A 12,322-nucleotide genomic window follows, 5' to 3' on the forward strand; every position below is an offset into this window, starting at 1 on the left:
CGTTCCATGAGAGCTGATGTTCAGTAGAACAGCACTCGCTCTGGTGTCATATCAACACATCCTCACTCCCAATGCGTCAACAGCCTGACGAATGTTCAGGGTCCCTTAGCGTCACATACCGACTCATTAGGTACCCCGTTCTCGTCAGTTTTCGACGAGTTGGGGAACCCGACAGATTTACATAGGACTCCCACAACGTGCCATGGGAAGCATTTGGAGCGTCAGCTAACTCTTTGTTGTCATGGTAACGTGACGTTTTCTGCGTCATATAACGTGGTAATAGAGTCTGCCCAACATGATCTCACAGAAAGCCATGAAATGAGCACCACCTCTTAATAACGCATTGTGGAACCTGATTTAATCACAGATTTCTATGGTTTTAATTCCGTGTGGTCACCACACAAACAGTGCCCACTGAAAGTCAACAAGGATCCGTGCTGGACACACCGATTCTCGGCTTCAAAGACCTCATGCTGTGGGTGGTGGCAGAGCTCTGGTGGTGGTTCATAGATCCTGGAAGTGGAAATTTAATCGATACTGATACTGAAAAATAGCTCGGATTATGAGCCCAAATCCCAAAAACTTTGAATAAGACTGCAAAATTAGTGATCACAAATTCATATAATAGACAAAACATGTTAGAACTACAAAAGCTATGGTGCAGGACACCTCTGTGTGTTGCAACTCTGCAAAGTTTGTAGTTCTGGTAGCCCTCTTCCGGGTTAGGGGAAAAGTTTTGAAATTAGGGTTCGAAAACATACATACAGTAGTTTTTCAACAGCAAAAGTATAACCTTAACATGTAGCCTATGTTTATATCACGAGTAAAGATGTGTTAGCCTATGAAAAATAAAAATAAACTAAAAAAATGAATCTTTAGTGCTATTTTTGACGTGTTTCCACGGTTTTTCCACCCACTGTGTTTCGCTGACTGAATGGGTGGTGTTCAGTGGCGTAACATATCAGCATATTATAATCTTCTTTTAAGAAGTTTTGACAACTTTCATGCACTTTGTTGATTAAGATTGTCAAATCAGACACATCGCTGATTAGGATTATGGGTAATGTAGTGCTTCTCCGTGATATGACATCGCAAATAAAACGTGTTTTCTTAAAATAAACTTGATATTATACGGGACTTGTAGACTCGGCAGAAGCACATGCCATCGTTACACAACCTCATAGCTCGTGGTAAGTTACGTTATGGCTCATAATCCGAACCATTTTTCAGAATATCGATTAAATTTGCACTTCCAGGATCTATGAACCACCACCCACAGCGTGACGTCTTTGAAGCCAAGAATCAGTGTGTGTTGGTCATATCGCTGCATTTACACACCAGAAATATGGAGGCCAGGTGTGTTTGATGCTCCTGGGCAGACTGACCACTGGGAACCTCTGAGCTCTGCTGCTGGACTCTGAGGAGGACACACACACACACACACACACACACACACACACACACACACACACACACACACACACACACACACGTGATTAAAGGTGTTGTGCTCTGTCAGGATGAATCCTGGCAGAAACACAAAATGAGCTCCATGTTAGAAGCTGCTCTGATTATTGGATGTGATGTTTTGAAAGAGGAAACTCAGTCAACAGAGTCTGAGGGGCCAAACCGATTCTGGATCTTTAAATAATTACCCATCATCAGCAGAAGGCTGTGAGTCTTTGAAGCTAAAAAGTCGACCCATAGACCGGTCGCTCTTGAAGGACACACAGCTGGGTCCAGGGGAGTCTGGTCTCTCCTGCTGGATCCTGATAGAAACATCATGAACACAGTGAAGGGATCTGTGTCTCTATGAACAACACTGTTTTACTTTCTTAGGAACACTAACATACTCAGATAATAATGACTTACGTATTCTCAGAAGTATCTCTATCTTTAAAGTGAATAGGTATATCCATAGACCGGTCACTCTTCATGGACACACAGCTGGGCTCAGGTTCAGGTCCAGGTCCAGGTCCAGGTCCAGGTCCAGGTCCAGGTCCAGGTCCAGGTCTCTTAGAGGCAGGGAGCCCCTCCTCTCTCTCCTCACACACATCCATAGCCGAGCCGACACCTTGACACAAACACAGCGGCTGATTGATGACAACAAGCTTTCCATGACAGGATGTGTGCTGTCTTCCTGTCAGCACCATGTCACATATACAGAGTGGACGTAACACTCAGAGCAGCCGCCCTTTACATCAAACCCACTGAGCAGCTTCATCTACAGAGGACTTTGAATCCTCTGGCACACCCTCTCTTGGTGGATAAATAACAGAAAAATGAACTTTGATCTGTTCCTGATTACAATCTACCTGACGCAGACTTTGGACACCAGTAAAACACACAGGTAAAACATTTTAGACAAAGCTGATTTTGTCCTCAGTCAACATTCAATATCATGACATAATGAAGATTAAGATCTGGAATCATGGAAATCCCATTTTGAAAGCCTTTCCACATCTCCTGGTCCCAGTCTGCTCTCAGTCCTCCAGTTCTGACACACAGTGAAGGAGCCTGTTCACCAAACATCTGTACTGATCCCTGGTCGGGTCTTTACCTGCTGAATCACATCCACATCAAATCCAAGAGACTTTCCAGCTTCATGTGGAGAGGAAACCCAGAGAGAGAAGACGCCGCTGCTTCTCCTGTTGCTCCGAGGCTGCAGTCACTTCCTCATGACTTCAGTGTCACAGTGTGGAAACGTCAGAGCCACATCCCAGCTGAGAGCGTAGAAGCTGTCAGAGACATGAAGGGGCTGCTCAGGATGAAGGACTTGTCCTGAGCTGCAGGGAGAGCGGCCAGTCCAGTGGAGTCCAGCTGCTTCACAGCAGCAACATGGACAATCTCAACTTTCAGCACAGAGGGAGCAGCACGGCCCGTTCAAAGCAGCACCAGGCTCTGCTTTCACTCTCATATTCTGTTTATAGAGCGTGAGCGCCACCGGGTGGACAGGAATGGAAGTTCTCTCAATCCTTTTCATCCATCCAGAGAATATCAAAGTGAACAGCAGGCTTCTGAACTTTTACAAATGGCTTTGAAATCCACAGTTTGGAGGTGTTCTCATTCCAGAGCTTCTTGTCCTCCATGCCAACACTGTAAACAGCTGAGAAATATTTCTCATGAATCACCGTCCATTTGAATCTGAACAAGCCAGCTCCTAAATCTGCTGCCCTCTCCCCATTCCTTGTTAAAAACAGACTGGAAAACTTCGCTCTCTCTGCCTTAAATATAATTGGTTGTTGTGAATATTTACATATGGAAGAAGAAATCAGATCAGCCTCTTTACGTTCAAATTTGGATTGTTCACTTTTTCTATTTGCACTGAGAGTTTAAAGTTTACCGGAGTCAGATTCCTTGTATGTGAACGCATACTTGGCCAATAAAACTGATTCTGAAATCAGAGCCACAGATCAGGGGCCTCATTTATAAAACATTGCGTAGGATTCATACTAAAAGTGTACGTACGCCCCAAAGCCGAAAATGGCGTACGAAAAAAAAAAAAAAAAAAAAAAAAATCCAGACCTGCAACCAATTTCCCCCTTTCTAAATCACAGTGCACCTGAAAGTTTGCCGACAAGGTTCCGTCTCAACCTCCGCCCACTACACGCCCACATTCAAACATAAATGGTCAATGCAAAGCACCTCATGAATGTTGATGCATATTTAAATGAGCCAGCTGATCAAAGGTGTGTTACGGTTAATCATGGCAGCCACGGAGAGGAAGGAGAAACAACGGAATTTTACAGATACGGAAATCGAGGTGCGTGTGGGTGAGATGGAGAGGAGAAAGTTTATGTTATTTGGCAGCAACAGTCGTGGCGTTACAAATAAGAGGAAGTGCCGCGAGTGGCAACACGTTGTTACCGCTGTTAAAAAAAAAAGGTCGGATTGTACCAGAGAAGGAGGGGGCACAGATTTGGCTGAGACCACAGACGAGCCAGGTAAAGTACTGTTTCATTTTTATTACATGAACTAATCATTTTAGACGTAAAAGCACAGTGGGCTAATGTGTTGTGTCTTGGTGTCCTCAGGTCTTCAGCCTGAGTCGGCAGGTGGCGAGGGGGGTCCCAGTGAGGAGAGTCCAGGCGAGGGGGGTCCCAGTGAGGAGAGTCCGGGCGAGGAGGCCATAGGCACAGAGGATCCGGCTGTCCCCAGCACCGGTGCGCCCTGAGCGCATGGTGCGGTTGCCAGTGGCCAGGTGCTGACCGACGCTGTTCTGCAAAATCAGAGGAACACGATTAGTGCAATGAGTGCCACAGCTGACGAACTTAAAGAAATTAGAACAGTTATGACTAATATGTGTGAAGTTATGTCTGAGATAGCAAACACATTAAAAGAACTTGCAGAAAACTGAGCCTCATTGCTGTCTTCTTAAACGCGCTCTGGGGGTTTGGAAAAGGGGTGAAGAGCCAGTAGCCCCTGTCACCTGCACGTTATAGCGGAAGAGTCTATTTTTTTTATTGACTTACCAAGAAGCCAGGCATTACGCACAGCTCCTGCCTGCAGTCTGTTCCCTACACGTCTGTGTGTCAGGATGAAGGAGTCATGTGTGGAGCCTGGCCATCGTGACACTAAATTTGTCAGGTGCATGTTGGGGTCACATATGACTTGTGCATTAATAGAATGCACATGTTTTCTATTAACACACACATATTCATCACGTGGAGCCCTTATAGCAATATATGAGTGCAGTTCATTGCGCCGATCAAATTTGGAAAACCGGACATTGCTGCAAATTGCCTTTTATTGTTGGCCTGTTCTCCCACAGTGAAGGGAAATCTGATGTATCGACTGGTCACATTAACAATGCCATCCAAGACAGCAGGCATTATTGCGCTTAGAGCTGCGATATCCCAGACCTATGGATAATGTCACAGAATTATATTATTCCCAAAAGTGTCTTCAGGCAGAGAGTTGAACATTATATTGCTGATGATATGAAAGACATACCTGTCGGCCAACTCGCGCTGGTAAGAGCCAGTTGCCAGAAACCCCAGAGTTGTTAACACCTGTACCTGAACAGGGACAGCGTGGTTCCGCAGGGTCGGCCTCTCTAATACTGGACCCAGTTCAGCACACAGATCCAAGAGCATTGCTCTAGGGAATCTAAATCATCATGGGCCAGGAAATCTTCATGGTCTCTGAAAACTCGTTCCCTCCTGATCCTCCCGTTTGCATAACGTTCCAGCAGTGCCAAGGCATCCATCGCGCAGCATTACGCACGAGTGTCACCACGGTATTCATGTTTACAGCCATTAGACTGATTGCCTCACAACTTGTCACAATTTACGTTTCAAGCTGCGATATCCACCACCCTGGCGTGATTTGAAGACGGAAGTGTGAAATGAAAACGCGAACGTGTGCAAGTTTAGAAATGGATATTTTGCTGATTGTATTGTTCATTATTGTTATTTATTTTTCAAATGCTGCAAATCCCGTGTTGTTGACAGATACAGGTGAATCTGTTGATTGACGTGACTGTTGAGTAAACCCTGTTGAGATGCAGCAGGTGAATGTGAAGCGCTATGTCATACATGATACAGGCCATGTTGCCGTGATCACTGTTTTTTTATTAAGCATTATTACACGAGACGGTCAAGCACACCCTCAAAGGTAATAATGCGATTATACAACTATTACCAGCAAAATAATATGTATAATCAAAATGTATTCATACTGTGGGCATTTCGCTCTCAAAATATCAAAGTTTTTTTGCTGGTATTCTCTCTGTTTCAGTGGAAATCCATGAGATCTGACGGTAACTAGTCCTTGTCAGCCAACTTGGGCTTATCATGTTTTCTAGACATCGTGATCCCCCAAAACTGAATAAATAGAAAACATAGCAACACAAAACTGATTTGATAACTCAATCATGTTGGAACTAGAATATCCACTGGGAAAAAAAAAAAAAAATCATGGACTGATAGTTATACTTCTGCCGACTTCTCAGTCATTTTTAATCTAACAGTTGCCGTGACAACGACTCAGCAGCACAGCTGATCTTTATCTACAACCAACTTGTTTGGTTGTCTTTTCATAAACTCACCGGCAGATGTTTTATTTCAGCCGGGGGTGTGTCACTCCAATTTAACGTCAGCTCTGATTAATGTTTATTTATTTATTTATTTATTTAGAGAGGACAGTGCACATTAATTAACATTGCTGTAAATGCGCCGGTGTTAGCCAGAGGCTACTTTACAACCGCAGTCCTCCGGCATGATGTTAAAGAACCATTAAAATATACAAAAAACGAGACACACGGGTTTCAATGTAAAGATGCAAACACATCACACAAATTTCCCCACCGTGGGACTAATAAAGGAATATCTTATCTTATCTTATCTTATCGACAAATTAATTAAATCAATGGCCTAGGAAACTCATAAAGACTAAACAAATTAATAACGATTAATAGGCTAATTAATAACTGAAAATATTAAAACATCAATAACAAGAACAAAGTTATAGCCGCACATCTCCGTGGAAAATCTGACAGGTAGCCTGCTGTCCATGGCGCTGAATCTGCCTCAGCAGGTACTGTCCATGGTGCTGAATCTGCCTCAGCAGGTACTGTCCATGGTGCTGAATCTGCCTCAGCAGGTACTGTCCGTGGTGCTGAATCTGCCTCAGCAGGTACTGTCCGTGGTGCTGAATCTGCCTCAGCAGGTACTGTCCGTGGTGCTGAATCTTCTAAGGCATTTCATTAGTGCAGCCAATGCATCCCAGCACTGACCCCAGACACTAATGGAAGTCTATAGCAATGACCCCAAACACCCTAGTAACACCATAGCAGCCACCCTAACTACCCTAGCAACCACCTACCAACGCCCTAGCAACCGCCCAAAACACCATAGCAACTGCCTAGCAACACCCTAGCAACCACCCAGAACACCATAGCAACCGCCTAGCAACGCTTAAGCGCTTAAGTGCTAAAATGAATGACCAGTGTTCATAATATCAAAAATTGAAATGTTTATTATTTATTGAACATGGAAAAGGGTGCTATAAAATAAATTATAAAATATTAAAACAAAGAACCACCTCAATAAAACTATATACAGTAAAAGAAGAAAACATCAAGAAAACATCACAACAAAATAAAAATAAAAATGTACAATACAAAAAGAAATAGCAGCATCCTGGTAAAAGCACTTTAGCTAAGATTGGCATTCAAAAACACCAAGTGCCTCAGCTTTGATGGATTGATCCTGCTCCTCCTTTCATTTATAATCTGCCCTGTTTTGGAGAAGATTCTCTCCGAGGGGACAGATGTTGCAACAATGCACAGTCTACGTGCCATCACATGTGTAAGGCGTGGGTAGATTGCACACTTTGACTCCCACCAGCTCAGTGGGTCTACATCTCTCTGGAGAAGGGGCTCCTCGAGATATGATCTCACTTCCAGGTGTGCATCTGCAGAAGGATTCCGTCTTTGTTCACCACTTGCTCGCTCTTCAAAGAACCTCCAAACAGCTGATGTCTGTTGTGGTTCCTCTGGCTCGTGCTGTGCTGCCTCTTCTCCCACTTGGCCCCCGGGCAGTGGAGTTGTCTGGCTTGATCTTGCTGCTGCTGCAGCAATTCTCTGCAGAGCTTCATCAACTGACCCTGAAACAACGGTGAGAGAATTCATGTCCAAACACCTCAAATTTTCTCCTGAGGTTGTTAAAGACATCGCATTTTCCAGAGTTCACAGACTGGGCAAACCAACTGAGGGTAAAAACCGGCCAATTATAGCTCGTTTTGAACACTACAAGCAGAAAGTAATGGTGAAGAGTCATGGAAGGGAATTGAGGGGGACGTCCTTCTGGCTGAATGACCACTTCCCTGCAGAGATTAATGCCAGGAGAAAAGTTCTGTTACCTATCATGAAGGAAAAAAGGGCTCAAAAATGTAAAGTGGCATTGACTGTTGACAAGCTTTACATCAATGGTCAGCTGTTCCGGGACTCAAAAGTAACCCCCTGGCTCTTTTAGCATGGTTTTATATTATGATTTTATTGTGAGTCCATATGACTCATTCTATTACTGTCTTTCCCTGCACTAAACTAGGTCTTGAGAAGGGGCTAGTCTTAGCTCATGTTAATGTATGCAGCTTGCGCAATAAGGTTGAAGAAGTAGAAGGTATTGTTAGAAGTAATTGTATTAATATTTTTGCCATCTCTGAAACACATCTTGATGACTTCTTGACTGACTCAGATGTAAATATTGAGGGGTTCTCTATTTTTAGAAAAGACAGAAATCAGTTTGGAGGAGGTGTGGCCATTTATATACAGAATAATTTTCCTGCCAAAGCACGATATGATTTAATGAGAGATGATATTGAAGCTCTTTGTGTACAAGTTCACCCCCCTCATCTTAAGCCTATCTTAGTATGCTGTTTCTACCGTCCTCCTAGTGCTGATGCTGTATATCTTAATGATCTGTGTGATATGTTTGATAAGTTATCTGATATGAATAATGAAATCTACTTATTAGGTGATATGAACATTGATTGGATGGGCCGGCCTGGCACAAACAAGAACAAGGTACTCTCTATTTTGAATGCCTGTAATTTGTATCAGATTGTCACTCAGCCCACCAGAAATAATATAGATAGTGATGGTATCATCTTGAACACATGTATTGATCACATCTATACTAATGTTCCTGATCTATGTTCTAAAGTCGTCTCTGTGCCAATTGGTTTTAGTGACCATAATATAATTGCTGTTGCCAGAAAGACAAAACTTCAGAAAATCAGAGCAAAGATATTTCAAGTATAAATTGGAGTGATGTATATAATGAGGATGACCCTGAGGTTGCACTCAGTTTATTTATGTCCAAGTACATGAAGATTGTAGACAAGCATGCTCCTTTAAAAAAGTTCACAGTCAAGCATAAAAGAGCCCCATGGATTGATAATACTTTAATGAATTTAATGACAGAGAGAGATGCTGCTAAGAAGGTTGCTATGAGATCTGGATTAATTGAGGATAGACGCAAGTATTGCTCTTTGCGTAATCAAGTCACAAAATTAATAAAATGCAAAAGAGGGATTACTATAAACAGCGATTAAATAATGCTAAACATGATGGTAAAAATCTCTGGAGTGTTTTCAATGAAATGATGGGTCGGAAAACGAATGTTTGTCCTCCCTTTGTTGAATCTAACGGTTTTGCTCTCACTAAACCAAATGACATTGCTGATCATTTTAATAATTTCTTCATTAAAAAAGTATCTCAACTTAGAGAAAATATGAATACCTCTGACAACCAGAAATCAAATCACATAATCACTAACATTATAATGAATGACAAAGTATGCACTTTTGAATTTCACCAGGTTGAAGCCAAGGAGGTGGAAAGGCTTCTCTGCACTCTCCCTGACAGTAAACTAGCCGGTGTAGACAATCTGGATAGTAGATTGTTAAGGATTACTGCCAGTTGTATTGCATCTCCAGTGACTTATATCATTAATAGATGTTTATGTGTATGCAAAACTCCTATGTTGTGGAAGACAGCTAAAATTGTCCCAATACCCAAAGATAAAAAATCTGTATTTGATGAGAGCAACGCCAGACCAATTAGCATTATTCCTGTCTTGAGTAAAATTATGGAAAAGGTGGTATATATGCAAATTCATGATTACTTCTTTAAGAATAATTTGATAACTATGTCTCAGCATGCCTATAGAACTAGTCATTCCACGCTTACTGCTTTGATAAAAATGACTGATGACTGGTTTAGAGCTATTGACAATTCTTTGATGGTCGGGGCTGTGTTGTTAGATTTAACTGCTGCCTTTGATTTGCTTGATCATTCTCTCTTGGTAAAGAAACTTGAATGTTATGGTTTTGGACCACCGGCATTAACATGGATCCATAATTATCTGTCTTCTCGATCGCAACAAGTGCATTTGAATGGTGGCATATCGAACAGTAGGGATCTAGAGTGTGGTGTGCCTCAGGGCAGCTGCCTCGGACCGTTACTGTTCACTGTGTTCATTAATGATCTTGCTTGGGCTACTGAAAGTGCAAAAACTGTGTTCTATGCGGATGATTCAACCTTGTATTATGCTGCGCCTTCATGCAGCGAATTAAATGATGTCCTTAATAAGGAACTGCAAATTCTACATGATTGGATTTCTTGTAATAAGTTAGCCCTTAATATTCCTAAAACAAAAAGCATTTTAATAGGTTCAAGACATAAGTTGTCTTGTAGCCCAAAGCTGGAGTTAGAGTTAAATAATATGACTGTCGAACAAGTGGAGAGTGTCAAACTTCTCGGTGTTATGTTGGATTCCAGACTTTCTTTTAGTAATCATATTAATCAAATCATCTCAAAGATGGGAAGAGCTGTTGGTATCTCTAGGAAATGTGCATCCTTTGTTGCTCGACCCCTCTTGTGTCAGATTGTGCAGAGTTTAGTATTATGTCACCTTGACTATTGCTCTGTGGTCTGGGCATCTGCCGCTAAAGGTGAGCTCAGAAAGCTGCAGATTGCCCAAAATAAGGCTGCACGGTTGGTATTGGGTTGCTCTACTCGATCAAATATTAATCACATGCATGATTCTCTCTCATGGCTGACGGTAGAAAACAGGTTGGCTTTAAATACAGTTGTAATGTTTAAGTCTGTCTTGATTAATAAAATACCTGACTTTTTATTCAAGCAAATTGTTTTTCGAAGTACTGTACACGACCATGGCACTAGAGGGTCCAGCAAAGGTCAGCTGGAGGTGCCCCACCCAAAAACAAATGCCTTATCTCGATCTTTTATTTATAGAGCAATAACTCTGTGGAATAGTCTGCCTCACTATCTCTGTTGTACTAAAAGTAAACAGGTATTTAAAAAGAAACTTAAATCTTACCTTAGATTATAATGTTGACTTAGCTGGATGTCGAATTGGTTTCATTTTGTGTTCAGAGAATATGAATTTTTAGACATATGAAAATTATTAAATGTTTGTTTAATTGTTTTAATACCAGGTATATTAGGATTGTATTTGTAAATGTATGATGTATTGTTGATGATGTGATTGACTTTTTTGTATTTTTTGTTGTTGTTCTTTGTGGACCCCAGGAAGACTAGTTGGATACTACGGTACCAGCTAATGGGGATCCTTAATAATAAACAAATAAACAAATTGCTCTGTTGTCACTGAATGCCAGCTTTTTAAATCTTGGGTCCAGAATGGTAGTTTCCGACAGAACAGTGTTATATTCCATTCTGTGGAATTTCAGTTCCATTGATGCACAGAGAGCATCCACCAACTCCTTTACCTTTCCCAAAGTTACACTGGTCTGGTGCTCAGCTGTCACTCTCTGCAGACCCTTGCACACTATCAGCATTTTTGAGGCTGTAACATAACTGAAAAAGAGTAAACAATAAGTGTTAAAATTACGCTTTGTTTTATTTAGCAATATATATTATTATTATCTATCCAGTCATGTCTAATATGCTTTTTATACTAATAATGCAACAACTACAACAACAACTAATAAACATGACAAGTGAATAATATTAAGAGTAATAACATGATAACATTTGTATACTGTACCTTTCTGCACTAATCTCCACAGTGACCTGCTCAAATGGCTCCAGAACAGTGCATGCCTCCTGCAGTATCTCCCATTCCTCTTGGCTCAGAGGATCAACCTGTGCATTAATTACAGCCAGGGTGGAAATGACTGCCTCCTCGGAGTCCAGAATCCTCTTGAGCATGTGGAAGGTGGAGTTCCACCTCGTTACACAATCCTGTTTTAACTTCAGCTCAGGCATGCCCATCTGTCTTTGGGTAGATCTGAGCTTCTCAGTGGCTGTTGTGCTCCTGTGGAAGAATTCCACTATGGCCTTCACTTTATCCACAGTGGGCTTCATCACCTTCAGAGCATCCCTCACAAACAAATTTATTGTGTGTGCAAGACAGGGGTGGTGGGTCCATTTCAGGGTTTTGATAGCTTTAGTTATGTTAGCTGCATTGTCACTAACACAGCACACAACCTTATTCTCTACATTCCACTCTTTTGCCACTCTGAGCAGCTCCTCTGCTAAATTCTCAGACGTGTGTTTGTCACTGAACTCAAAACAATCCAGCAGACAGGACACCATTTTGTACTTTTCAACAAAGTGGCATGTAACTGACATGTAGGATGTGGTGGTTCGGGATGTCCAGTAGTCAGTTGTGAGACAAACAGCAGTGTTTTTTTTTACCCTTTCCAGGAGTGACTCGCGTTCTCTGCAATACAGTTCTGGAATTATTTTTTGTGAAAGTGTTTTCCTGCTTGGGAGTGAATATGTTGGATTGAGAGCATGGGTGTAGCTTCTGAATCCTTTGTCTTCTAC

The sequence above is a fragment of the Myripristis murdjan genome, chromosome 1 (genome assembly GCF_902150065.1).
Source record: "Myripristis murdjan chromosome 1, fMyrMur1.1, whole genome shotgun sequence".
In the NCBI taxonomy this organism is placed as follows: domain Eukaryota; kingdom Metazoa; phylum Chordata; class Actinopteri; order Holocentriformes; family Holocentridae; genus Myripristis; species Myripristis murdjan.